Source organism: Acomys minous (genome assembly GCF_964271855.1).
Source record: "Acomys minous genome assembly, chromosome: 15".
Lineage (NCBI taxonomy): Eukaryota > Metazoa > Chordata > Mammalia > Rodentia > Muridae > Acomys > Acomys minous.
In genome coordinates this window covers 77734751-77761073 of record NC_140497.1, presented here as the reverse complement: position 1 = coordinate 77761073, position 26323 = coordinate 77734751, and the positions used below count along the sequence as shown (strand labels likewise).

The 26323-nt window shown below is 40.0% G+C and overlaps 1 protein-coding gene across 2 annotated transcripts in view; it reads right to left on the bottom strand.

Moving 5' to 3' along the window:
* Positions 1-26323, bottom strand: part of CFAP299 (cilia and flagella associated protein 299) — a 451865-nt gene that overhangs the window by 147314 nt on the left and 278228 nt on the right. The gene's annotated exons all lie outside the window — the stretch shown is intronic.

Genomic DNA, 26323 nt, shown 5'->3' with positions numbered 1-26323 from the left:
AATAGTTTAGTTTTACAATTAAGCTTAGTGGTTTAGGGGTTAAGATGTTTTTAGATCTAGATAGATGTTTTAAGTTGAAAATGATGAGATATGTTAGATAAAGATATACATTCAGAATTTTTGATGCACCAAGATAAGAAAGGTGTTTTCTTCAAGGTGGCCAAATACAAATAGCCAAAACCCTAGGAGTGTAACATTTATATAATTCCTGATTGTTTCATGCTATAGGTAGCTTATTGTATATGTGTGTAATAATATAAATGTATATGTAAAAAATACAATAAAAAAGAGTGATGGAATGCATGATGAACTTCATTAAATACAATACAATTGCAGACAATCTACAGCAATGAACCTCATTTGCTTGTAAGAAAAAAAGACGCTTTCTGTGATCCAAGTCAGAAACTTTTTTCTGTAAGTGAACAGATAGTAAATGCTTTGGGCACTGTAGGCCATATAGGTGGCAATTAATCGACTTGACTACTCTACCAGGAAAGAAATCCATCAGGAACTCACAGCAGGTAACAGCAGTGATATTCCAGTGACATTTTTTTATATGCACTGAAGTAGGAATGTTAGGCAATTTTCATGTGTCAGAAAATAAATATTATACTTCACAATCATTAGAAAATGTAAAAGCCATTCTCAGCTCAGGGGCTAGACTCAGGATGAAGGCCACAGTTTAGTATCTTTGATGTCAGTTATTGAGGAGCATGTCCACTCATCTCAGCTGTTGGTAGATAATTTAGTTTTCAATAGTGGCTGGAAATAGAAAAATAATCACCTTAAATATACTTTCATGTTTACAGACAAACATTATTTTAAGTATTTATACAGATAAAAGGGCAGATATGGCAGAAAGTCAGTCAACCTAAGCCATATTTCCTTCATAGGAGGAAACAGAGAAATTAGGGCTATTTAAATAAAATTAACAGACACAGTCTATCAGAAATACTCTTTGTTTAAAAGCCATTATAAATTCAAGATAATCACAAGCATTTCTGTATTAGAGGCATAGTGCTTGTCTTTGCAATAATAAACTTGGGGTAAAATGACGCAGTCCACAAAGCACTGTACACATCTTCCCTTCGTGTTCCCACACCCTTCTCTCCACTGTACAGCAAGCAGACGCCTCGCATTCTAGCAAGTTTCTGACAGAAGACTGCTGCATGGTAGTAGTGTGCTCACACTGACGGGAGGAATCCTTGATCTCAAAAGCACTAAAGAAAAGGAATAGTACCATGTGGGCCAGAGCCATCTTACTTATTAATGTAGAATATAAAAATTCTTGCTAGTTAAATGAATTAAGTGTGTGTGTTTCTGCTAGCTAAAGAATTCTAGCAAAAATTATGCTGTGCCCTGTACCACCAATGCACAGAGAAGGAGAACTTGATTCCTGAGCAGTGACAAAGCCAGTGTCCACCAATGGTTGTATGTGTGGCCTTTTCACTCTCTATGAAACTTTAACACTTAATAGTCAATGACAGAATCTTTAAGCCTTTGTTCTACATGAATTATGGACCTCTAATTTCATTCTCAGAATATTTTTCCATAATTTATAAACAAGGAAACACTGACAAACATTTCAAAATCAATCAAATGAAATGGGAAGAAAGTAAATTTTGATGCCCTACAAAGGGCTTAACACTTTTCATTCATGATTTTGGCTTTATTTCTTTTGTTTTGTTTGATGTTATTCCAAAGAAACCAGTTTTGCATCTGGTCTTACATGCATCTCGGTTTTCTTTGTGTCTCTCAAACAGAAGAATCAGTTGTGTTATGTTTGTTCCCCCCCCCCCCATAAAATAATTGAACTAAATAACAGGAAAACAAGACAACCATTCATTTATCTATCTTTTGTATTATACTATTATAGACTTGATCTAATTTGATTATTGTTGGCCTAGAACAACTTCAGACTGCTCTACTAATAAACCCCACCTCTTAAGTGCTACAATGACTTCTCCTTTCATCTTGGGAAGTTATACTTGGAAATGAGTATCCATTGCCACATAGGAAGTAGGAAGATGGAACATTGTTCCCCACCCCTCAAATGGCAATAATAGAAACAATACTTTGAGCAATACTTTCTTGACTTCACTGAAGAATCGAAAGCCCAAACTCATTACCTAAGATGACCACTAAGGGAAAACAGGCATTTCCAAAGATCAACCTAAGCCAGGACATACTTACTTATGGTAAGCATCTACCTATAAACACAGGGCACAGATCAGTCTGGCATAGAAAGACTTGGAGAATACAGATATTTGGGAACCACAGCACAAGGAATGTCATACTTACCAGCCTTCAAGTGCTTGCAAAATATACCAATTGGGATCATAGGAAGTTTCATTCAAAGAGTGGGCCAGTGCAAATGAATGGCACTCACTGTAGAAGAGACAAAGGCCTGAGAGGATGCTTCCTCCCATGCTCCCATGTGTAAAAGCCTTCACATGTCATGGAGAAGAACAACAAGCATTATCATCCTTCAAGACCTGGTGAAAACCAACGACAAAACGAAATGATAAAATGTCCCTGTGGTCTCCGAGGACAGAGAACACACAGTGAGCCCAGACTGAAGATGGAGGTTAGGGCAGGGTTACTAAGGATACCCTGCTTTCACACCCTTCAGGAAGAGTCTGCCTGAAACTATGCCTTAATTAACTGGTGCAAGAAAACAGGCTTCCTCCCATGCCTGGAGCAGGGCAGCAAACTCTGAGAGCCAGTGGTCATTCCATTCTTGAGTGAGGAGCAAGAGTTTTTAGAAGACACCTTAAGGATGCTATAATGGGAGGGTGCAAAGTTGAGCACGGAACAACTGGGTGATCATTCCCTCTAGGATACCAGCTGATTTTAAGATCAATGGAATCTGAAGATCCTGATACACAAATGAAAAACAAAACCAAATAATCCCCATACTAATACTAAAGGACTAGAATAAAGATAGATATCCAGGTACAAAATTAATTTCCTTCTGTTTTGTATACTGAACGAGATTTAGATGTGATGCTGACATCAGAGCTATGTGCTAAAAGATTTTATACTGTTACCCCCAAAGCAGCTACCCTAGTAGCAAAGAGAAAAATCCAGTAAAAACAGAGGGATAATTTCAGGAGTGAGCAAGAAACAAGGACATGCTAGAATTAAACTAAACAAGCATGGTCATAGAGGAAACGTAACTTCAAGTGACTCCCCATTAAACCTGACATGGCAGAGAAAAGAATCTGCGAACTTGAAGACAATCCAGCAGAAATGTTCCACAGAAGACAGAACAAAGGGGGCACAGAAATTAAAGAAAAGAAAAAGAAATGACAGTATAGTGCAACCAGCTGATGTACGCACTCACAGGGTTGCATACATGCAACGGCACACTTAGAAGAAGAGAATGAAAACAGACTAAAAGAAATGTTTAGAGAATGGCTAGACATTTTCCAAAATTAATGTCAGACACACAGTCACAAAGAAACAGAGAGAGCACTAAGCAAAATAAAAGCAAAACAAAACAACTTCTCCCAGTAATATCATATTCAATTTACTGAAAACCAGTGACAGAAAGACAATCCTGATGACAACTGGAAAAAAATACACATTACATTAAAGAAGCAAAAATAAGATTTAAAGCAGAATTCTCAATAGTAATGTGGCAACATGAAGTCTTTAAAAGTGTATGTAGACAGAAAGTCTCACAGCTCTACCAACCTGAAAAATAATTCAAAATCATTCCAAAGTGAGTACTATGACACACTCTTTTCTGGATGTGACACAGACACTGCACCCATAAACACTACCACAACAGCGAGCACCCACATAAGATATGAACACATGCTGGTGCTTAAGCATGCACACACAGGCAAGCACACACACAGGCATGCACACCCACGTAGGCACACATACTCATACACAGCAACGTAGGAGTACAACTGGTTGGGAGAGAGAAGGGATAAATGAGAGTGCAAAGGACAGGAGAGGAATATGATCACAATGCATCATTTATATTTATTAAACTCACAAAACAAAATTTATGCTTTTTCAGAAAATACACAGAAACCCTTTGCCAATAGACATTGGCATACAAAATAAAAAAGCAGTTTCCTTAAATACAAAATATGGTTTAGAAAAAAATCTGATCTACAAATATTAACAGGGAGTAGGACATTAAGTGAATGAAAACAATTAATAAATTCTTATTATTTTGCCTTAATATATCCTTATTATATGATCTGGAGATCCTATTCCAAGGTATTGGCTCCATTGAAATTAAGGTGTATTTCCACACAGAGCTATGTACAACTGTTACTGTCATGACTTCCCAACTTTCCATGCCAGGAAACAGCACCAAAATACTTCAGTGTATGTCCTGATTGTTTTAGTTGGTTAGTTGTTGGGCTTTGTTTGTTTGGCAACTTGACACAAGCTAGAATCAATAGGGAAGAGGCTCAACTAAAAAACTGTGTCCTTCAGATGGCCTGCAGTCAGGTCTCCAGGCCATTTTCTCGGTTAGTGATTGGCATGGGAGGGAGGGCCCGGGCCCAGCCCACTGTGGTCCTGGGGAATATAAGAAACCACTGAAATGGCTTCCTCAAGACCCAGCTATTCCACTCCTTGGAATATACCCAGAAGATGCTCCAGCACACAACAAGAAAATTTGTTCAACCATGTTCATAGCAGCCTTATTCATAATAGCCAGAACATGGAAACAGCCTAAGTGTCCCTCAATAGAAGAATGGATAAAGAAACTGTGGTACATATACACTATGGAATACTATTCAGCTATTAAAAACAAGGAATTCCCGAAATTTGTGGATAAATGGATTGAGTTAGAAATGATCATAATGAGTGAGTTAACCCAGAAGCAGAAAGACTCAAATGGTATATACTCACTTATATCTGCATATTAGCCCAAGGGGCATGTCCCACGAAAGCCTTCACTTACCAGGAAACCGAGACAGAGGGGAGGACATTCTAGTGGAACTCTAGATGAGAGAATCATGGGAGAATGGCAAAGTAGAAGGATCCAGAGGGTCCTAGAAGCCTACAAGTAGAACATTATGATAGGCAGATTTGGGCACAGGGGTCCCGCTCAAACTAAGGCCCCAGCCAAGGACAATACAGGCGGTAAACCTTAAACCTCTACCCAGATCTAGCCAATGGACAGAACACTCTCCACAGTAGAGTGGAGAGTGGGATATGACTTTCTCACGTACTCTGGTGCCTCACCTTTGACCATGTCCCCTGGACGGGGAGACCTGGTGGCACTCAGAGGAAGGACAGCAGGTTACCAAGAAGAGACTTGATACCCTATGAGCATATACAGGGGGAGGTAATCCCCCTCAGGAACAGTCATAGGGGAGGGGAATAAGGGGAAAATGGGAGGGAGGGAAGAATGGGAGGATACAAGGGATGGGATAACCATTGAGATGTAACAAGAATAAATTAATAAAGGAGAAAAAATGAAAAAAAAGAAAGAAAGAAAGAAACCACTGAAAACACCACAAGGAGCAAGCCCGCCCTTCTTCATGACCTCTGCTCCAGTTCCTACCTCCATGATCCTGCTTAAATTCCCATCATGACTCCACTCAGTGAAGCGCTTTGATCCTGATTTATAAGCCAAAAAAAAAAATCCCTTTCCTCACTAAGTTGCTTTTGTTTTATCACAGCAATAGAAACCTATCAGCATGTGAATGGGGAAACAGGATTTCATCCATTGAATGGGATTCTCCTTAGCAATAAGCACAGGCAAGTGGGTACTCACCATAATGTCCTGGATAAATCATACCCAGCAAAGGAAGGCAGACACATGAGAGAAAAATATATATATATATGTAAACAGATATAGTGTGTGTGTGTGTTGTATTGCTCCATGAAGATAAAATTGAAAAGCAAATCTAATTAACAGCAGCAGAAACATATCCTTGTCTGACAAGGGAATGTCACAAAGGCACTTACGGGAGATAGAGATAATCTGTATTTTGATTTCCACAGGTATACATTTTTAAACAATTTTTCAAAAATGTCCCCAACGTATCAAATTAGAAATCATAATTGGGACAATAATAAAATACATTTACACATTTATTTATTTGTTGTGTATGTGTTCTTCTGTGCACAAACATGTGCATACACCAGACTATTTGTCCTATGTCATGTGTGGAGGTCAGAGGACAACTCTTATAAATGTATTCTCTCCTGAGTCCAGGTAGGTTCCAGAAATTGAAGTTAGGTTGTCTAATCTATGTATCATCAAAGCAAAGTGTATTTATAAACATCTGTGATGTGGAACTACATGTATGCTTAGCTGAATAAATACTATGACATACATATATTCAGTCAGAAAGAAATCATGAAATCCAGTGTTGTCTTAGCATTCAGATTATAGGAATAGAAAACAACAAAAATATAGATAATGGAAAGTATAATAAAGGAAATAGAGAATTTAAAGGCTGTGTAGAAATCTTAGAAACTAATTATTTTTTTTATAACAGCAGCATTTCAGTTTGATCATTGAAGACATAACTTTAAAAATTACAGAGTGAAAGCATAAGTCCATGACTAGAAATGGAATGGGAACGAGCTATGCAGACATAAAAAAACTCGTAAAATTATATTACCTAGTAGTTTATGGCAATAAAAAGCAAAGTCCGTGAGATATAAAAATTCCAGAAAAACAAACCCTGCCTAGATTAGCATAAGAAAATAATTTTCTTGATTCTATAAATAAGTTTGTTTGAATACATAAATTACTTCTCCTTAATATAATTCTAGCTCAGATAGCTTCATTAATAGACTCCACTAATCACTTCAGAAAGAAATCATGTCAGCCATATAAGACACATCCAGAATATTCAAAAAGGAGAAAATAAAGCAAACTGTTTAATGGGTCCATGATAACCTTTACACTAACATATTAAAAGAATGTTACAGAATGGGAAAATTACAAGACTGCCTTAGTGAAGAGCATAGCTCAGTGATAACTGTGTATATGTAGTAATATATAGGGGAAATTATAGTACAAGTTAGGTTTTTTTCTCTCAGATCATCAATTGATGTGAATTCACACATTAAAAATACAGAGAACAAAAAAAAAAAAATACAGAGAACAAAACAAATGATCATGCCAAACAACATCCAGAACTAAGTACGGAAACATGCAAACTGTAGGCTCTCATCAGAATGAGTAGTATAAGGAAATACATGCTCTAATCTGAGAAAGGGCACCAACCAAATAATCTAAACAAATTGCGTAGCTAGTAATGTATGCCACAAGCTTCCCTTCTAACATGAGGAGGAATACATCAATGTTCAATCCTAGCACTTCTATTCAAACTGAAGTGGAAAGCCTTACTAGTAAGGCAGGAAGGGTGAGCAGGGGGGAAGGATGAGGGGGAAAAGGAAAGGAGGGAGAAAGGAAGGAAGAAAGGAAGGCAAGAAGGAAGGGGGATGAAAAGAGGCAAGGAATTCAGGAACCAGTGCAGAAGAGAGGGCAGAAGAGATAGACTATAAATTTGGGGGAAGGGGATTCCAAGATGGCGCCGACCAGTAGGCACCATAGCTGATCTTCTCTGAGGAGACCAGGGACTTGAATGGAACCACAGACTGCTGGATTTTGAGAACTGTAGGTGAGTGGGACCCCAAACTCCGCAGACCACCAGGGGGTCCAACCCCGGGACAAGCGACAGCCCCGAGGGCTAAACGCACTCCCCAAACTCTGAAAAGGAATCCACAATCAAGCTGTAGCCAGCACAAAAAACCCAAATTCGCCATTTGGGGAGGAGATTTTCCGGAGCCCCAAGCCTGAGGAGTCTCAGCGAATAGGGTGAAACTACCATTGATCCTGTACATCCACACCGCGCCGAACTGCGGACGACACCTGCCTAACCCGGGTGGAAACACAGGTGGCGAGTCTCACCAAAACCAACTAGATCTGGGGACCGCGTCCGCGTCCTGCGCTCAAGCTGAAGCCAGACACAAAGGTTTGACCCTGCAAACTGGGGCAGTTAGCAACCGGCGTGGTCTGCTCCCACAGCCCAGTGGGTCCGCCCACGTTATAGGGAGCCGAGGGTCACGCTTGCAGGGACTAACTACTGCCCTAAAGGGAACTGGCAGTACTCCGGCAGGAGATTCACGCCAGCGGTCTGAACTGCCTTTGGCGCCAGCTGCGTGGCCCGACTGCCGGCAATCCCCAAACAACTGAACTAACTGGGCCCATCTTTGTGGGCCCGCGACAGATCCACCCAGGTTATCGGGAGCTGTGGGTCTTACTGGCAGGGAATAACTGCTGCCCTAAGGCGACGCACGCTGCCTTTCTCTAGCAGAAAGGGAAAATACAGGAGATTTGTCGCCAGCCGAGGGGAGGAGCTGCTGGCTCTGACTGGGCTCTACCTGATCAATAGACCTAGCAGGGGTCATTCTTGCGCACCCTCGTTAGGACCGCCCACTTTATCCGGAGCTGTGGGCCTTGCTGGCAGGGAATAACTGCTGCCTTAAAGCGTCTGGGAGCGGTCTAACCTGCTTTTGTCCCCAGCCACGGGGACGAGCTGCTGGCTCTGACTGGGCTCTACCTGATCAATAGACCTAGCAGGGGTCATTCTTGCGCGCCCTCGTTAGGACCGCCCACTTTATCCGGAGCTGTGGGCCTTGCTGGCAGGGAATAACTGCTGCCTTAAAGCGTCTGGGAGCGGTCTAACCTGCTTTTGTCCCCAGCCACGGGGACGAGCTGCTGGCTCTGACTGGGCTCTACCTGATCAATAGACCTAGCAGGGGTCATTCTTGCGCGCCCTCGTTAGGACCGCCCACTTTATCCGGAGCTGTGGGCCTTGCTGGCAGGGAATAACTGCTGCCTTAAAGCGTCTGGGAGCGGTCTAACCTGCTTTTGTCCCCAGCCACGGGGACGAGCTGCTGGCTCTGACTGGGCTCTACCTGATCAATAGACCTAGCAGGGGTCATTCTTGCGCGCCCTCGTTAGGACCGCCCACTTTATCCGGAGCTGTGGGCCTTGCTGGCAGGGAATAACTGCTGCCTTAAAGCGTCTGGGAGCGGTCTAACCTGCTTTTGTCCCCAGCCACGGGGACGAGCTGCTGGCTCTGACTGGGCTCTACCGGATCAATAGACCTAGCAGGGGTCATTCTTGCGCGCCCTCGTTAGGACCGCCCACTTTATCCGGAGCTGTGGGCCTTGCTGGCAGGGAATAACTGCTGCCTTAAAGCGTCTGGGAGCGGTCTAACCTGCTTTTGTCCCCAGCCACGGGGACGAGCTGCTGGCTCTGACTGGGCTCTACCTGATCAATAGACCTAGCAGGGGTCATTCTTGCGCGCCCTCGTTAGGACCGCCCACTTTATCCGGAGCTGTGGGCCTTGCTGGCAGGGAATAACTGCTGCCTTAAAGCGTCTGGGAGCGGTCTAACCTGCTTTTGTCCCCAGCCACGGGGACGAACTGCTGGCTCTGACTGGGCTCTCCCTAGCTGTATCCCACAATATAGGGAGCTGAGGCTCATATGTGCAGGGTATAACCGCTAATTTATAGCAAGCTGGGAGTGGCCTGGCATACAGGGGCGTGGAAACTGCTACCTCCTCAGATACTGCCAGTGGCCTGAAACCGTATGGTTACAGGCACAGATCCTGTAATCTCCAACAGGCAGATCCTAGCTGTGTCAGCTCCTGCAGACCCAGCAAGAACTCCCAAATTCATGGGAAAGGCTGAACGCTCCTAAGACAGCTACAACCCAGAAGATCTGATCCACCTGGGGTCTTGGCTACAAAGCAACAGGAAAGACAGACAGCTGGGATCAACCTACACAACCAGAGAGCTTGTGTGCTGACCTTACTCTAGATCCCAATACTGCTGACTTGAGATACAGCAGTAAGGGGAAAAGGCCCAAACAGAAACCTACTTCGCGGGACTCAGCCTCGAGCCTAAGGTGTTGAGAAAAATCTACAGGAGTAGAATCTGAATCACCAGCCTGGTCCAGGGAAGTACTCCCTGTTCCCCACAGATAAGGGCACCCTACCTATAAGCAGACATCAACTATCCACTCCCAAACAGGGAAGGTCACTACAAACCACCTCCCAACATTAGATTCACCAAAATGACAAGGGGACAACGAAAGAATGCTAACAAAAACCAAAACAGGATGGCATCTCCAGATCCCAGCAATCCTAATGAAAACAACCTGGAGAACCCAACAACAATGGATATAAATGAAAACCACCTCAAATCCTTAGTAAGTAAGATGATATTGGAAGAATCAAATAAATTTTGTAAACAAATGCAGGAGGAAGCAAACAAGAGGGCTGATGACTTAAAAGAGTCATATAAAGAGGCATTTGAAGAATTTCAGAAAAACACAAATAACCAGATGAAGGAAATTATTAAAACAGTTCAAGACCTGAAGATAAAAATGGAAGAAATCATAAAAGAACGCACGGAAGAAAAACGCGATCGAGAAGCATCAGAAAAGAAAGCAAACATCTCAGAGGTGGCCTTATCTAACAGATTGCAAGAAATGGAAGAACGAATATCAGGACTTGAAGATACAATCGCACAATTGGAAACAATCATCCAGGATAATGCTAAATCTGAAAAGTTCCTGACACAAAGCGTTCATGAAATAAAAGACAACATGAAAAGACGAAACTTGAGAATAATAGGGATAGAGGAAAGAGAAGGTAACCGACTCCACAGCCCAGAAAATATCTTTAACCGAATAATAGAAGAAAATTTCCCCAATTTGAAGAAGGAGATGCATACGAACATACAAGAGGCCTACAGAACACCAAATAGAATAGACCCAAAAAGAAAATCTTCCCGCCACATAATAATAACAACACAAAATATACAGAACAAGGAAAAAATATTAAAAGCGGCAAGAGAAAAAGGACGAGTAACATATGAAGGCAAACCTATCAGAATCACTCCTGACTTCTCAGCAGAGACCATGAAAGCCAGAAGGGCCTGGACAGAGGTTCTGCAAACGCTAAGAGAACACAGATACCAGGCAAGACTACTATATCCAGCAAAATTATCAATAACCATTGGAGGTGAAGACAAGATATTCCATGACAAAAACAAATTCACACAATACCTAGCAACAAATCCGGCTTTACAGAAGTTACTAGAAGGAAAACTCCACCCCAACCGGTCAAACTACAACCAAAAATACATAAGAAATAAATAACTACACCATTGCAAAATCACAACTTCACAAAAACTCGATTGTTATAAATACCAAAAATGAAGGGACTTACCAATCACTGGTCATTAATATCTCTCAACATTAATGGTCTCAACTCTCCAATAAAAAGACACAGACTAACAGAGTGGATGCATAAACACGACCCAACATTCTTCTGCATTCAAGAAACACATCTCAACCACAAGGACAGACATTGCCTCAGAGTGAAAGGTTGGGGAAAAATATTCCAAGCAAATGGTCACAAGAAACAAGCTGGGGTAGCTATTCTAATATCTAATAAAATAGACTTTCAACCAAAATTAGTCAAAAGGGACAAGGATGGTCACTTCATACTTGTCAAAGGTAAAGTCAACCAGGAAAACATCACGATTTTGAACATCTATGCTCCGAATACAAGGGCTCCGACATTTGTAAAAGAGTTATTAACAAAGCTTGCCCCATTCATCGATACCCACACATTAATAGTGGGAGACTTCAACACCCCACTTTCACTCAAGGATAGGACTTTGATTTCAAAACTAAGCCGGGAAATAACTTCATTAACCAATGTCATGAATCAAATGGATCTAACAGATATCTACAGAACTTTCCACCCAAACGCAAAGGAGTATACCTTTTTCTCAGCACCCCATGGAACGTTCTCTAAAATTGATCACATAGTTGGTCACGAAGCAAACCTCAACAGATACAAGAAGATTGAAATAATACCTTGTATCTTATCAGATCACCATGGTCTAAGGCTGGACTTCAACAACAATAGAAATAACAAAAAGCATACCAACACGTGGAAACTAAACAACTTTCTACTTAATGACACATGGGTCACGGAAGAAATAAGGGAAGAAATAAAAGACTTCCTGAAATTCAATGAAAATGATGGAACAACATACCCAAATTTGTGGGACACATTGAAAGCAGTGCTAAGAGGAAAATTCATAGCACTAAGTGCCTTTAAAAAGAAAATGGAGTCATCCCACATAAACAACCTAACAACACATCTGGAAGCCCTAGAAAAAAAAGAAGCAGAAACACCCAAGAGGAGTAGACGCCTGGAAATAATCAAACTCAGAGCTGAAATCAATAAATTAGAAACAAAGACAACAATCCAAAGAATCAACAAAACCAAGAGCTGGTTCTTTGAGAAAATTAACAAGATAGACAAACCGTTAGCCAATCTAACTAAAAGACAAAGAAAAGCTATCCAAATTAACAAAATCAGAAATGAAAAGGGAGACATAACAACAGACACCGAAGAAATACAAAGAATCGTAAGGACCTACTTCAAAGACATTTATGCCACAAAATTTGAAAATTTAAGGGAAATGGACAAATTTCTCGACCGATTCCATTTACCAAAATTGAACCAAGACCAGATAAACAAATTAAATAGCCCTATTTCGCCTATAGAAATAGAAGCAACCATTGATAGTCTTCCAACCAAAAAAAGCCCAGGGCCAGATGGTTTCAGCGCAGAATTCTACCAGTCCTTCAAAGAGGAGCTAATACCGATACTATTCAAGCTATTCCGAAAGATAGAAATGGATGGAATATTACCAAACTCCTTTTATGAGGCCACAGTCACATTGATACCTAAACCCCACAAAGACCCAACAAAAAAAGAGAATTTCAGACCAATTTCTCTTATGAACATTGATGCAAAAATACTCAACAAAATACTCGCAAAGCGAATACAACAGCATATCAAAGACATCATTCACCATGACCAGGTAGGCTTCATTCCAGGAATGCAGGGATGGTTTAACATACGGAAATCCATCAATGTAATCCACCATATAAACAAACTGAAAGAGAAAAACCATATGATCATCTCTTTAGATGCAGAAAAAGCATTTGACAAAATCCAACACCCATTTATGTTTAAAGTTCTGGAGAGATCGGGAATACAAGGCACTTTTCTAAACACAATAAAGGCTATATATAGCAAACCAATAGCCAACATTAAATTAAATGGAGAGATACTCAAGGAAATCCCTCTAAAATCAGGGACCAGACAAGGCTGCCCACTTTCCCCATACCTCTTTAATATAGTTCTTGAAGTTCTAGCCAGAGCAATAAGACATCAAAAGGAGATCAAGGGGATCCAAATGGGAAAGGAAGAAGTAAAATTATCCCTATTTGCAGATGATATGATAGTGTATATAAGTGACCCCCAAAATTCCACCAGAGAACTCCTACAGCTGATAAACACCTTCAGCAAATTGGCAGGATACAAAATAAACTCAAAAAAGTCAGTAGCTTTCCTATATACAAATGACAAACAGGCAGAGGAAGAAATTAGAAAAATTACTCCCTTCACGATAGCCACAAGCAATATAAAATATCTAGGAATAACCCTAACCAAGCAAGTGAAGGATTTATTTGAAAAAAACTTTAAACCTCTGAAGAAAGAGATTGAAAATGACATCAGAAGATGGCGGGATCTACCATGTTCGTGGATTGGAAGAATCAACATAGTAAAAATGGCCATCTTACCAAAAGCAATTTACAGATTCAATGCAATCCCTATCAGAATACCTACTAAATATTTTGTAGATATTGAAAGAACAATTCTCAACTTCATATGGAGAAACAAAAAGCCCAGAATAGCAAAAACAATCCTTTACAATAAAAGATCCGCTGGAGGAATCTCCATACCTGATCTCAAGCTGTACTATAGAGCAACAGTAATTAAAACAGCATGGTACTGGCACAGCAATAGGCTAGTGGATCAATGGAATCGAACTGAAGACCCAGAGATGAATCCACACACATTTGCTCACCTGATTTTCGACAAAGAAGCCAAATCCATTCAATGGAAAAACGACAGCATCTTCAACAAATGGTGCTGGTCTAACTGGATGTCTACATGTAGAAAAATGCAATTAGACCCCTATTTGTCACCATGCACAAAACTCAAGTCCAAGTGGATTAAAGACCTCAACTTAAAACCACAGACATTAACCCAGTTAGAGGAAAAAGTGGGGAAGAGTCTGGAACTCATAGGCACAGGAGACAACTTCCTGAACAGAACACCAACAGCCCAGGCCTTAACATCAACAATTAATAAATGGGACCTCATGAGGCTGAGAAGCTTCTGTAAGGCTGGTGACACTGTCAAGAGAACAAAGCGACAGCCTACAGACTGGGAAAAGATCATCACCGACTCTTCATCTGACAAAGGTCTAATATCCAAAATATATAAAGAACTTAAGAAATTAAACACCACCAAACCAAATAACCCAATAGAGAAATGGGGCGCAGAGCTAAACAGAGAATTCTCAACAGAGGAATATCAAATGGCTGAGAAACACTTAAAGAAATGCTCGACCTCCTTAGTCATCAGAGAAATGCAAATCAAAACGACACTGAGATTCCATCTTACACCCATCAGAATGGCTAAGATCAATAACTCAACTGACACCTCATGCTGGCGAGGGTGTGGAGAAAGAGGAACACTCCTGCATTGCTGGTGGGAATGCAAACTAGTACAACCACTTTGGAAAGCTATCTGGTGCTTTCTCAGAAAAATGGGAATAGGGCTTCCTCAAGACCCAGCTATTCCACTCCTTGGAATATACCCAGAGGATGTACTACCACACAACAGGGACATATGCTCAACCATGTTCATAGCTGCCTTATTCATAATAGCCAGAACTTGGAAACAACCTACGTGTCCCTCAACAGAAGAATGGATAAAGAAACTGTGGTACATTTACACTATGGAATACTACTCAGCTATTAAAAACAAGGAATTTCCAAAATTTGTGGACAAATGGATTGAACTAGAAATTGTCATAATGAGTGAGTTCACACAGAAGCAAAAAGAGCTAAATGGTATATACTCACTTATATCGAGACACTAGCCCAAGGTGTACGTCCCCATGAAAAACTGTACCTACCAGAATAATGGGTAAGAGGGGAGGACATCCTATTGAATCTTTAGGTGTGAGAAGCCTGGGAGAAAGAGGAAATGGAAGGATCCAGTGGGTCCTGGAAAACTACAGGCGAGTCTGGGCCCTGGGGTCCTCCGCAAACTGTGGCAACAGCCAAGGAAAAAATAGGCAGTAAAAACCTTGAACCCCTACCCGGACTAGCCGATGGACATTCTCCACTGCTGAGTGGAGAAGAAGATCTAACTCTCACACAAACTCTGGTGCCCCATATTTGATCATGTCCCTTGGATGGAGATGCCTGGTGGCACTCAGAGGAAAGATAATAGGTCACCAAGGAGAGACTTGATACCGTATGAGCATATTCAGGGGGAGGAGATCCCCCTCAGACACAGACATAGGGGAGGGGAGTAGGGGGGGGAAGTGGGAGGAAGGGAGGGATGGGAGGATACATGGGATGGGCTAACAACTGAGATGTAATATGTATAAATTAATAAAAATGTATTAAAAAAAAAATAAAATAAAATAACTGTTCAAGATTTGAAAAAAAAAAAAAAAAAAAAGAAACACCATGTTAACAGCAAAGGTTTGTAAAAAGAATTTTCCATCACTTGTCAACAAGCCAAGAAATTTATAATAAAATGCCCCTAATCTTTGGAGAACCAAACTTCTATTTTCTGCAGGAAGTAACCGAAAGGTACCCAAATAAATGAAATTTGGCAAAAAAAAAAAAAAAAAAAAAAAAAAAAAAAAATTTGGGGGAAATCATAAGAATTTATTTGTACATCATACAATGTGTACATTCAAAACACAAAATACTTTATATTAAATAAGCATTTATTTTGTATCTACTGGGATTTGTAGGAAGTCAATATTTTAAAAATTTATTCCTATTTATAATTTACCAGCTACAAAGAGTTAAGAAAATAACTTTCAAATTAGCATTTATATTAGTAACAATGTGAAATACTTACAGATATATAAAATAAAACCTTTCAGATACGATTTTAAAGAATGCCTGCCTTTGTATCCTGTTCTGTTCCCTGAACCGGACTGTCTTGTGTGGCCTCAGTACGAGATGATGTGTTTACTCTTGCAGGGATGGGTTGGTACCCATGGGGGACATCCCCTTTCTCCTAGGAGAAGGGGAGGAAAGAATGGCAGGATGAGGCAGGGACTGGGAGGGGAAGAGAGGGATGCCTTCAGGATATAAAGTGAATAAATAAATGGATGAATGGAGACAGAAGGCTGTTAATTTGAAAAGAGAGCAGGAGGGTCGAAAGACTGGGGAGGTAGGGGTAAGCAAGGGAAGGTGGAAATGACATAATTATATTATATTCTCAAAAAATAAAAGAAATACTTTAAAAAGAATAAGATCATAAATAAATGGAAAATGGCACTTTTATGAATTGAATATATATTTATTTATATTTTCAGGTACCAATTGACTGCAAATATTTCTGTAGAGATAAGTATAATTAAAATAAAACACCATTTTATTTTTTGTGAAAACCAATCAAATGACACTAAAGTAGCTATAGATATATGGAGTTAAAATTGATAGCCTTGAGGAATATGATCGGAGACAGCTGAAAATCTAGACATCATATTGATTCAGATCGGCCTGTTTGCACAAGGGCAATTAGAACAATGGGACGGAGGACAGTAACAAAGAGAGAAAATATCTAATTTACAACAAAACCCCATTTAAATTCAGGAGGCAAAGGGCAGTTGCTTTAATAAATGCCTCTGATCAGAAGGCCACCATCTGTTCTAATGGGTAGGCACTAAGTGCGGCCACTCTACTTCATGGGATATGGACACATAGATTATAGGGAATTAGTACACATAAATTTGAAAGATAAAATGTATTTTTAAAATGTAACTGAGAAACATTTTATACACATGGCAAGAAAAATCACAACTCAGCAGTGTGATAAACTGGACTAGTTATAAACTGGACTACGACCATACTGGGAGCTTCCTTGCCTTAAGACATCAAGAAAGAACTGAAATATAACAAATCAGTGCATACAGTATTCACATTTTATATAAAATTACTCTATTAATATAGTTAACCGGACAGTTGAGCTAAAATGCAAGTGTGTCCCCTCATAGTTTTAGATTACAGAGGTCTGAAATTAGTGCCTTTGGAACAATAGCAAAGTGTCAACAGGCTTTCGGCAGAATTCATGTTTTGCTTCTTCTTGCTTCTAGTAACTGCACTTACTAAGGCTCTCACACTTCTCACATTATCTCCTGTATATATGACAACTTTCCTATGGTTCCTTCTTTAATTCATATACCCAGCTGCATTAAAAACCCACCTAGATAATCCAGGATAATATCTTTATCTTAGCATCTTTGGTCACATATGCAAAAATCTTTACTGTATAAAGTAGTAGTTGTGGGTCCCAGCGAATCAGATCTGTTCTACTTAGGGAGATCTGATATATTTAAGGAGTGATTCTACTCAGTGTGACTGACAAGTGGATCAAATGCAAACTATGTGAAGAACTATTACAAATCTTTAAGATAAAAGCAATCTGATAACATTTACACAATGACTTAAACGTAAGCTTAAAAGGAGAGTTACCTAAATGGTCTATAAGCATATGAAAATATGGTGTTCCCCAATAGGTATAAGGTAAGTGCAAGGAATTATCATAGTTAACAGCACAAACTTAGGTACCTCTGCCAACTTGCTAGCATGCTTAAAAAGGAGACCAACAACCTCAAGTTCTCATAAAATTAAGCCTCTCTGAGTTTTATATATTTTTTACTATACTATGAAGTGTTAAAAGTACTACCATGAGCTACTAATACTTTGTGTTGAATGGGAACTGAACAATGTATGGTCCAGCAATTCTGTTTTCTATTTACATATATGCAGAAGAGTCAAAATGTTCACATCAGTATTATTCACAATAACCTAAAGCTAGAAATGAACCCAAATGTCTGTCAACAGTGAAATGAACAGCTAAGTGACGATATATGTTATTGGTAACAGATTTTCTGGTATTCTGCCCATGTCCTGTGAGAGCTCTCTGCTGTCTTCATCAGTGGACGTTCATTTTCAACCATCAATATCTTGATCTCTACCAAAAAGTATTCTGAGACTTGGAGAGCAAACTTCCTCTTTCACTCAAAGAGCTGTAGACCTTAACCAGTGAATGGTGGATGCAAGAGCAAGTGCACCAGCTCCTCTCGCCCTGATCAGAAGCCCGTGCAGGGCAAGTCCCACCCTTTCCAGGGCTCTCTTCTGATATAGGGAATATTCCCTTCCTGGGAACCCTTGATTAACTTTTGAAATTTCAGATGAAAGTCCAATACTCACATTCCCTCTTGAAATTTTATTAAAAGCAATGAAATAATTTTAACAAAAATACTTTTTTAAGGGAAGAGACCACATCAAATCCAAGAGTTGAGCTGCTCTCAGCATGGGTCAGAGAAGCAACCAAGCAATCAACAATGGAGTACATAAATGGTTACTTATTAAGAAACAGACCGAGTGCTCAGCCCTAAATGGAGCCCCTTTCTCACACACCCTTCATACCACTGTTTCGGGAACAACACAGAAAAGGGGCAAGAAAGAATATAAGAGAGGCAATAACAATCGGGATGTAATGTGAATAAATTATAATAAATTAAAATTTTAAAAATTAAAAAAAGGATGTAAGAGCCAGATGAGGTAGAGGGATGTTGTGTAATTCAAACTTATGAACATGGCCTGTCTGTGAGACTCATGAATTCATACTTAGCTGGGGTTATCTGCACCGGGCCTGTGAAAGATCAAATCAGCCAAAATTTCCACATAGGTCAGATAAATAAATGTTCTCCAGCCCTTGTCTCTTACTGAGGAACTACTGGCAGATGATAGTGGCTTCCCTCTCTCTCTCCTCCCTCCACCTCTTCTTTACTTTTTAAAAATCTGTGGCCACAGGTGAGTTTCCCACACACATATACACATACACATATATGGGCAGCACTAACTGAACGAGTGTAGTAGGTTATCAAAAAGCAAAACAAACAGACAAACAAACAAACAAGAATATGAAGTTGGGAAGGAGCATCTTCAGAGGGATTTGGAGTGGAGGGAGGAAATCCAGGATGGATAGGATGAAGTTATTTAAAAGTACTTGTCTTTGGTTTTTCTTTCAGTGGATACAATATGAGGCTATACAGTTATACATCAAGGTCCAGTCATGGGACATATATTTACAAGCTGTGTCACGATAGAAAGAGACTTTAAACTGTTGACATTATACCTATAGAATCAGCTAATATGGTGAAATATTATATCACATTTGAATCATAATTATTTAAATAAAACCAATAGTTAAATATACATGCAAACTCTGTAGGAAAAAAAGGGTAAATTTTAGAAAGTGGCATGGGTTAAATATGTCTTCTTGGACTACACTTTAGCTACTACTAGTGTTTGTTTTTGTCACTCATACATGCAATCTTAATAATGTATCAACACAGCATTATAGAGATAATAATATAGTAGAATTAAGATATTAATATATGAGCACTGAGTTTACAACATCCTCATCTCTCCTTCTCCCCTTTAATTTCTGTCATGTTCTCCCCAACTCCTTCTCAAATTCATAATACACACACACGCGCGCGTGCGCGCATTCATGTACACAATATGATAAATACACTAGCGTTTGCTGTGACTCTAATAAATATAATATTTATTCATTACTAATAAAATTACTACTAATACTGGTAAAAAATTATTACATTCAGTAGGAAAACAATTTACCTGCACAGGAAAGAGGATGGGTAATTGACAGTAAGCTGAAGTGTTTAAGTAATGGCGGTGTAAGTTCAGAACGTTGAAAAGACAGCCCTTTCCTTGAAACAAGTCCCACAGAGCCTCATGCTCCTTTCTCTCCATCTTCACGTCTCAGGTCTGCTACAGCTGACAAACAATAGGTGCACCATTTTCAAAGCTCTGAACATGGTTTTAAGTCAAAACATGCTTCTTCGCTTTGTATTTCTGAAGGATAGTTAAGCAGGGATTCGCATAATCCAAAGCACATTTTGTTTCAGATGTCTTCACTCCATGATCAAACCATGATACTGGCAAGGCACATGGGCTGCAGCTTTCAATATGACTTAAATCAAACAAAAGCCTTGCCCTATAAATAACACTATTGGTTCTAAGGCTTTGACACAATAAGAGAAGGAATATAATTAATGGCCAAAAGGTCTCCTTATCTGATATAGAGTTGAATTTTCATTGTTGATGAAAAACTATGGCTAGAGTTCAAGACCACAAAGCCACAGGTGGATTCCTATTATCCATGATTTATGATTCTTATTCACAGTGCTCACTGTCACCATTCATGTAATGAACTTGATAATGGCACTCTCCCAGAAGCAGACGTAGTAATTATAACAAATCATGCCAGAATGTTATAGAGGCTACAATAACACAAATATTAGCCATAGAATCCTTTTGCCATTCAAGCATTACAAATACCAACATATGATCTAGATATTTCAACTATGTTATATTTTTAAATGTTATATTTTAAATTGTTTTTATTTTCAAAGATAACCACGTTTCATTATAAAAGAGTTTATATAATTTGAACGATTTATCATGTTTCTGTATAGTGCAATTTCAAAATCTATGCAGAGGAAAAACTGGCATATAACACATATTAAAATATAAAATGAAATATAAACTACAATTCAAAATAAAAGCCTTGTTTTTCCAACTTTTACTTCAGTAATTACTAAGATTTCATTAATGCTTACCAAATATCACACACTATAATTAGTACTCTTTATTTCCTTTTCCTTCTTTATTTTTTCTGAGATAGGGTTTCTCTGTGTAGCGCTGGCTGTCCTGGACTTGCTTTGTAGACCAGGCTGGCCTCAAACTCACAGAGATAGACCTGCCTTTGTCTCCTCGAGGGCTGAGATTACAGACATGCGCCACCATGCAGTACTCTTTCTTTTAACTCTCACAACAGGCATGAATGGAGAAATGCTATTTCTCTATGAAATACACAGGGAAACCAAGACAACGAGAGGTCATTGTATAGATATGATATAAAAAATAAGAATTCAAATCCAGGCTGTAGACCTCAAAGATATTTTCTGTTTGTTTTTTGTTTCCAATACAGGGTTTCTCTGTGTAGCTTTGGCTGTCCTGGACTTCCTTTGTGGATAAGGCTGGGTCAAACTCACAGCATTCCTCCTGCCTCTGACTCCGAGTGCTGGGATTAAGTGTGCACCACCATGTCTGGCTAAGAAGCTATTGGCAGAATATTCAATAGTGCTAGTATGTAAAAATATTTAAAGTAATCAGATGAATGTCTTCTCTTAATAAAACAAGGTATAAATAAAGGTTATATGTACCTAACTGCTCTCTACAAACAATGCTGATGAAACAGTTGAAGAAAAATTAACATATTGTACAGATTAAGAAGAAATTTGCACCATAGAAAAGTCTATGGTATTTATCCTGTTATTTGATACATAGAAAGATCATGCTTAATATTTGATTCCAAATATTTAGAAAGAAAACAAATAACCCTGCCCATCTTTCAGTAAGCTAAGATTATGTATGTTGAATAAATGGGTAAACTATCAGAAAATATACTGCCTAGTAAGTGATAAAGCCAGTCTCAGGCTTATATGTTGATTGTGGCAGGAATTCTGGACAGAAAATAGACAAGAAGAGAGCTCTGTAGAGACAGAATGACTGAAAATTGAACTTAATTTGACTGAATTCCAAGACAATAGTGGAAATAATTACCTTTCAAATGATAAGCACTTATAAATGGATAAGTAGAAAAGGAAACCAGTTCCTTCCCATGGAGTTCATAATCAAAAAGGAAAGACTGATGCTCCTGTAGGAGAGCAATAAGAGATGCTCCTATAGGAGAGCAATGGGAAATGCTCTTGTAGGAGAGCAATGGGAGATGCTCCTGTAGGAGAGCAATGGGAGATGCTCCTGTAGGAGAGCAATGGGAGATGCTCCTGTAGGAGAGCAATGGGAGATGCTCCTGTAGGAGAGCAATGGGAGATGTCCCTGTAGGAGAGCAATGGGAGATGCTCCTGTAGGAGAGCAATGGGAGATGTCCCTGTAGGAGAGCAATGGGAGATGCTCCTGTAGGAGAGCAATGGGAGATGTCCCTGTAGGAGAGCAATGGGAGATGCTCCTGTAGGAGAGCAATGGGAGATGTCCCTGTAGGAGAGCAATGGGAGATGCTCCTGTAGGAGAGCAATGGGAGATGTCCCTGTAGGAGAGCAATGGGAGATGCTCCTGTAGGAGAGCAATGGGAGATGTCCCTGTAGGAGAGCAATGGGAGATGCTCCTGTAGGAGAGCAATGGGAGATGCTCCTGTAGGAGAGCAATGGGAGATGTCCCTGTAGGAGAGCAATGGGAGATGCTCCTGTAGGAGAGCAATGGGAGATGCTCCTGTAGGAGAGCAATGGGAGATGTCCCTGTAGGAGAGCAATGGGAGATGCTCCTGTAGGAGAGCAATGGGAGATGTCCCTGTAGGAGAGCAATGGGAGATGCTCCTGTAGGAGAGCAATGGGAGATGTCCCTGTAGGAGAGCAATGGGAAATGCTCCTGTAGGAGAGCAATGGGAGATGCTCCTGTAGGAGAGCAATGGGAGATGCTCCTGTAGGAGAGCAATGGGAGATGTCCCTGTAGGGGAGCAATGGGAGATGTCCCTGTAGGAGAGCAATGGGAGATGCTCCTGTAGGAGAGCAATGGGAGATGCTCCTGTAGGAGAGCAATGGGAGATGTCCCTGTAGGAGAGCAATGGGAAATGCTCCTGTAGGAGAGCAATGGGAGATGCTCCTGTAGGAGAGCAATGGGAGATGTCCCTGTAGGAGAGCAATGGGAGATGTCCCTGTAGGAGAGCAATGGGAGATGCTCCTGTAGGAGAGCAATGGGAGATGCTCCTGTAGGAGAGCAATGGGAGATGTCCCTGTAGGAGAGCAATGGGAAATGCTCCTGTAGGAGAGCAATGGGAGATGCTCCTGTAGGAGAGCAATGGGAGATGTCCCTGTAGGAGAGCAATGGGAGATGTCCCTGTAGGAGAGCAATGGGAGATGCTCCTGTAGGAGAGCAATGGGAGATGCTCCTGTAGGAGAGCAATGGGAGATGCTCCTGTAGGAGAGCAATGGGAGATGTTCCTGTAGGAGAGCAATGGGAGATGCTCCTGTAGGAGAGCAATGGGAGATGCTCCTGTAGGAGAGCAATGGGAGATGCTCCTGTAGGAGAGCAATGGGAGATGCAGCTGCAACTCTGCAAGAACTGAGTCATGTGTGCTGTGTCAAGCCTCTTTAACAGACTTCAGTTTTTTACCAGCCCTGCAGGCATTGAAAGTCACTGAATGTAACTTCACTGTGATAGATTTTGCTTGGGAGATTGATTTTGACAAATCTTAGTGGCCAATTATATGCTAGTAATTTCATTCAATGTGACAAATATTTATTAGCCAACAGTATGATAAACATGTAGCTGTAGACATACGTTATTATGTAATTCAAATGCTGATTTCTGTATCCCCTCCCTATATCTGTTTCCAGTCCTTGTTCTGAGAATCTCCTGCCTCAGTGCTGTATAAACACTGCTCTCTAATTGTCCCCTGATATGCCAATAAATCAGCTTAGAGCCAATCACTAGGCAGGGGAGAAACAGGGCTGGACTTCCTGCCAGCCAGGGTAGGAGGAATTAAAGGAGGAAGTAGGGGATTCATCCCAGGGCAGAGGTCCAGGAGAGATCAGGAGAGAAGAGTTGGAGTAGGAAAGTCAGGAAGTGCAAGTATTTCTGGGATTTAGGCTCGGAGGAAGCCATACTAGCTTAGAGAGTTAAAAATAGTGTAACTGAAGCTCAGCAATGTGTTGTGAAGCTTATTAGGCAAATATAATAGAGTCTCAATTATTTTAATGCTAGCCAGGGTAAGAGAGAAACTGAAAAAAACTAATACAGTTTTGTAAAAATAACTTTGACATGTAGCTACTGTCTTGAGACTACTGAAAGGCATCTCCATTATATTATTGGTGATATAATGGTAAGGGACTAACTAGAAAGTCCTCACAGCCCATTCATTTTTCTTAACCCATGGCTCCTTGCTAAAGGAATTTGGTGAGTGTTTAAATCATACTCTATTTAGTAAGCCTTTGTTTTAGAAAAACAGCTAACGGTCAGCGATTTATTTCCACATGCATGCATCAGGCACAAACCAGTAAGACTCATCACTCAGTAACCATTTTAAACAAAGGGATGCTGATTATTTTCTCATTATTAACTTCATTGAGGCTTTCTAATTACATAGGCATAATTCTCTATACTTATTAGCTTAAAAAATAAGAAATTTAAATTCTAATAAAAGAGATGATGTGGATGTTCCTCTTATTCATGTATTTATTTAGTCCCCCTGTATTTCCACATTGATAAAATGAGTTTAGGAATGTCATTCCTATTGAGAACTTTGAATGTAACAAATACAAAGGTGCTTTATTTTACAAAGTGACAAAAAAGACACCAAATGAGGTTGACTTGCTGTAATCCCCAGTGCAGACATAGGTTCAGGTTTAGTGCCAAGATGAGATGTTGAGAAGAGCACACCCCTTCAATAAAGGCATGGGAAGTACCTATACTTTGTGGTACATTACAACCTCCTATCCACTTTTATTTGGAGCCTAAATTAGATTCAATTATTTTGCATAATAATATTACTTTTAGAGAAAGAAAGCATGCTCATAAATGACACATACAACAATGGCTCGTTCAAAATAAGCTTATTTCTAACCAAAAAACTAGCTAAAGACCTGGATTTTAGTTTTAAAAAAAAAACCTTTTTTTGTTTATACCTATTTATAGTCCTAATGTAGAACACTGAATAATTTATCATTTAATCATATGATATACTGATTACAATGTAAAAGCATTGTTTTTTTTACTAATTATCTTTGCATAATCAGTGACTTATGTCTTAGTTACTGTTCTGTTGCTGTGGAGAAAGAACTAGAGATAGAAAGAATAGAGAAAGAGAGGCACAGAGAGATAAAGAGAAAGAGGAGAGGAGGTGTGGGGAGAGAGAGGAGGGGGAGGGAGAGAGAGACTGGGCTTTGCAAGGAATTAAAAAATATTTTATTAATTTTTTCATATTACATCTCGATTGTTATCCCATCCCTTGTATCCTCCCATTCCTCCCTCCCTCCTGCTTTCCCTCTACTCCCCTCACCTATGTCTGTGACTGAGGGGGACTTCCTCCCCTGTATATGTTCATAGGGTATCAAGTCTCTTCTTGGTAGCCTGCTATCCTTCCTCTGAGTGCCACCAGGCCTCCCCATCAAGGGGACATGGTCAAAAATGGGGCACCAGAGTTCATGTGAAAGTCAGTCCCCATTCTCCACTCAACAGTGGAGAATGTCCTGTCCATCGGCTAAGTATGTGTTCGAAGTTTAATGCCTATATTGTCCTTGGCTGGTGCCATAGTTTGAGCAGGACCCCTGGACCTAGATCTGCGTGTCATAATGTTCTTCTTGTAGGTTTCTAAGACCCTCTGGATCCTTCTATTTCCCCATTCTCTCATGCTTCTCTCACTTAAAGTCCCAATAGGATGTCCTCCCCTCTGATCCCTTTCCTGGTAAGTGAAGACTTTCATGGGACATGCCCCTTGGGCTAGTGTCTCAATATAAGTGAGTATATACCATTTGACTCTTTTTGCTTCTGGGTGAACTCACTCATTATTACAATTTCTAGTTCAATCTATTTGTCTACAAATTTTGGGAATTCCTTGTGTTTAATAGATGAGTAGTATTCCATAGTATAAATGTACCATTAAACATTAAAGCCCATACATACTTCCTGCAACAAGGCCACACTTTCTAATCCTTTCCAAATAGCTCATCAACTGGGAGCTAAGCAAATATATGAGCCTATAGGAGACATTTTCATTAAAAACACTAGTTTCTGCTATCTCAGAAAACTGGGAATAGGGCTTCCTCAAGACCCAGCTATTCCACTCCTTGGAATATACCCAGAAGATGCTCCAGCACACAACATGAAAATTTGCTCAACCATGTTCATAGCAGCCTTATTCATAATAGCCAGAACATGGAAACAGCCTAAGTGTCCCTCAATAGAAGAATGGATAAAGAAACTGTGGTACATATACACTATGGAATACTATTCAGCTATTAAAAACAAGGAATTCCCGAAATTTGTGGATAAATGGATTGAGCTAGAAAT